This window comes from Microtus ochrogaster, chromosome 2 (assembly GCF_000317375.1).
Source record: "Microtus ochrogaster isolate Prairie Vole_2 chromosome 2, MicOch1.0, whole genome shotgun sequence".
Classification (NCBI taxonomy): Eukaryota; Metazoa; Chordata; class Mammalia; order Rodentia; family Cricetidae; genus Microtus; species Microtus ochrogaster.
In genome coordinates, this window is record NC_022010.1 from 59,671,067 (window position 1) to 59,675,140 (window position 4,074).

Consider the following 4,074-nt stretch of genomic DNA (forward strand, 5'->3'; position numbering starts at 1 on the left):
CACACACACACACACACACACACACCTGTCCTTCTTTTATTTGTTTATTCATTTCTTGCTAGTTTTTTTGAGACAGGGTCTCATCATTTAACTTTGGCTAGCCTGAAACTCACTAATTCACCATGTAGACCATGTTGGCCTTGAACTCACAGATCCACTTGCCTCGGCCTCCCAACTACTGGGACAAAACATGTGTGCCACTACACCCACTATCTATTAGGTTTTTCTATGCTAATTCTCTTCTCTGAAATTTTTGTTTTTTTTCTGTATTAAAATTTTACCTGCTCTAGAATTATTGTAACACTTTTGATATATTTGTTTTGCATTTCATAGTCTTTTAACTTGAAGGAAAGTGTCTCTAAAGCAGAAACTGAAGCTTATTTTGCTTATATTTGCAGTGCCTTGTGCAACCTGTAAGTTGCGGACATATGCCTTTTGCCCAAAACATCACATTTAGACAGCAGAGACTACGTTCATCTCCTAATTATACGCATGTGTGTACACAATAACGACCTTTTTTTTTTTGCTGTTTTAAATGGCTTTAATAATATAAATTGACTCTGTGAACTGAGAAAATAGCTCAGTAGGTAAAGTTGCTTGCTGCCTGACGACCCAAGTTCAATCTCTCTGCCAGTTGACACATACAGGCAGAAGAGAACTGACTTCAACAAGTTGTCTTTTGATCTCCACGTGAACTCTGTGGCACTTGTGCCTGTGTGTGCTCAACCTGCCTGTGTGCATGTGTATGTACACACATACATACACACACACACATGCAATAAAAACTTAAATTGTGGTCTCCTTCTTAAAAGCATAAATATACTGAGCTTTTATTTGGGTTGTTAATTTTACCTTTTCGCAAGTTATAATGGTAAGAATGTCAGTGTTCAATGGAAGGTAAGGCATTTTCTTTTCTTTTCTTTTTCTTTTTTTGGTTTTTTGAGACAGGGTTTCTCTGTGGCTTTGGAGCCTGTCCTGGAACTAGCTCTGTAGACCAGGCTGGTCTCGAACTCACAGAGATCCGCCTGCCTCTGCCTCCCGGGTGCTGGGATTAAAGGCGTGTGCCACCATCGCCCGGCTCAAGGTAAGGCATTTTCAAATGAAAAGTATTTTGATAGAGAGCCCCAGGGCGATTTAGAAGTGACAGAAATTCTCACAGTTGTTTTTTGCATTTTTTGAAATGTGTCATATTTAGTCATCTTAAGAAAGAGAATTAAGATGAATGTGTGTCTCATTAATTTCCTCTTCTCCCATATCAAAATATAATATTTATCGTTAGGCTTAAATTGAAGTTCTTTTGAAGTTACAGTTCTTTTGCAAGCTATATTCCTATATAGGCAACTTTAGGATAAATATCCATATGTCCTGCTTATGAAGTACTTTATTGATAGAAATACTCTACCAGTTGCTAGCACTTGTAGACACACACCCTGTGAAGCTATGCCTAAAGGAAACATTACTTTTCTGTCTCCCCAGGTAGGTTGATAACTTGCATGTATGTGCAGCTCAGCAAGCTGTCATCACATGGAAGACTCCTAAAATCCTGCCACCCTGTGGCTCATTTTCTCCCTTTCTTCCAGTGAGAGGCATTATAAATATCCATCACTTTTCATTCTTTTCAGACAAATATGTAACACAGTACACCCCAAGTTATGAACATAAGTGCATCTTAACAGCCCTCTTGTTATTCTTAAAAGCAAGCTTGGTAGTATCTCACTTTCTACAAACCAGTACACATAAATTCAAACCCACCACCTCCTCTTGAAAGAGGTGTTTCCTTTGGCATCCCTATCCCTGGCATCTACTTTTCCCTGGTTCTTCATTTTTAGCAGAGACATCCAATAAGTCCATGGGTTAGTGTCATTTCTCATCATAGATTTAAAATATGATAGTTTTTATGGTAATGTTATATAGTAGTACATTCTCCAGGCGCCTAAGTGGCCCATGACTTGAACAGTGTGTATCAGCCAGTGCATCTGTCAGGTAATCTTTAGCATCTCCTTTGTGTTCACTCCTTCATTGATAGATGTCTAAGATGTAATATTTTATGTTTTCTTTCATATTTTTCCTTTCTAATTACATCCACACAGGCAATTTCAGCTCAAATTTCATATCTGACACTTACTGTCTGTCTTATGTGGTCAGGATAATAAGTCTCTTGGATACTGGTTTCTTTTAGAAAACAAAGCCACCTTCAACTTCTGAGGACTAGTGTGAGAAAAAAAAAAACAAATGTGCCAGCTGCGATGGTCAGAATCGTTGTTGGATAGGTGACCAAGCATATTCAACATTCAAAGTATGGTTTGCAATTGTGTGTGACCTAAAAATGGTTACATGGATCATGGTTGCATCTTTCATTGTGTAAAGGACATTTGTTAATTAATTAAGCACACCTGGCAGTTAACATTAACACGATGGCCACCATTATAACAGTGGTGTTGTATGACAACCTGGTGGTTGATTTTCTGACAGCTTTGGCTTCTCAACTACCAACAAGCCTGTGTGTACTGTAGAGCATCTGTAAGCTGGGACTTCATGGTGTTTTTTTGTCAGCATCCCAAGAGACATGTGCTGGAATTGGTTCTCCTTCTTTGCTAATCTTTGGGTGATATCCTATCCAAATAATAAGACAAATACTTGGGTTGTATTTTAGGGAGAAAGTTTGAGTATGACGTCTCTACTTCAGCTAACCTTTTACTAAATTATACAATAATTTGAATGCTACAGGTATTTATTAAGTGTCCATTGCATGCTGGGTATTCATTTGGGGATATAAGAGGATGCAAGTTAGTAATTGGTTGTGGGAAGTTTAGAATACACACTTGCATAAACTTAGAGAGCTCCAATACAACAATCCCCAACACAGCACATGCTCCAACCAGAAATGGCTCAGATGCTTCTCACTGGTCTTATCCTGGAATGCCTCTAAATTTGCCTGACCGCTACCATTAGTGTTTTATCACAATTAACCTAACATTGTAATTATCAGATTCACCACTGTCTCTCACCTTTTCACCAGCTCTCAGTGTTTCCTCAAATGCCAGAGTGTATGCTCTTGCATCTCCTTATTTAATTTCTACAGTGTCCTCTCTTTAGAGAGATAATGCATTTATGTGGCTTTTTTTTTCAGAAATTGAAATTTAATACATAATATAAAGAGCCTAGGAAAGGTTCATTCACTTCTGCTGTGGTTATTTTTACAATCACTGTCATTAGTAAGGAAAAGAGAAGGCACCCAAAAACAGTTTATAGATGGCTTTCACAAAGACCACAGTTTAGAGTGTATAGAACCACAGAGCACACCCATAATTTATCATTTCTGTTCATATAAATAATGAGAGTGAAAACTACAATTAATTCTTAGGTAGCCATCCACTCGTATCTTGTATTTCCGCCTCTCTGAGACCCTTGAGAGTCAAATTACTCACATGAGTTTCCAGAGTGTGTCAAGAATCTAGTGATTAGACTGGCTGCTGAAATCAGGAGGAAGTAGGAAGGCTAACATATCCCCTTCAGCAAGCATGAGAAGCCGATTCAGAGAAGCTAACGATTGAAACCAAAATGTTTGCAGGATTGTTTTGAGCCTCAACCCTCTTGACCAGAGGGTGCAGTTTCTTAGGTAGATTTTTTTGCTAAGCAATTGGAGTTCAGATCTGTGTAGTTTCTCCTGTTAACCCTGCTCATTCTTGTAGATTTCTTTCCCCTCTCCACCCATCTTTTTTGTTTTTCTTTCTTTAATATATTTAAACTTTTTTCTAGGCACCATGATCTGAGATTAAGGAGAACATTTACCCCCAAGAAACATTTTAATGGAAGGGAAAGCTAACTATTTAATATAGTATAATGAAATTAATATATCTGACACTATGTTGGTATTTAACATGCTTCCTTCTCTAACAGACTGCAGAGTTCTAGAGAGGTTCCTAAGAGCCAGGGAGTTGGATTTCAGTCTGAAAAGCTTTGACTTTTTTCTTTTTCAAGGTGTTAGCCTTAGAATTTGTTATGCTTGCTTAATTTAAAAGATATATTTTTGGGGCCGGAAGGTGGTGGCCTACACTTTTAATCTCAGAACTC

General features: G+C 38.0%; 1 protein-coding gene across 1 annotated transcript in view; it reads left to right on the forward strand.

Annotated features, from left to right (window-relative positions):
• Positions 1–4,074, forward strand: part of Myh15 (myosin heavy chain 15) — a 138,063-nt gene that overhangs the window by 80,935 nt on the left and 53,054 nt on the right. The window lies entirely within an intron of this gene.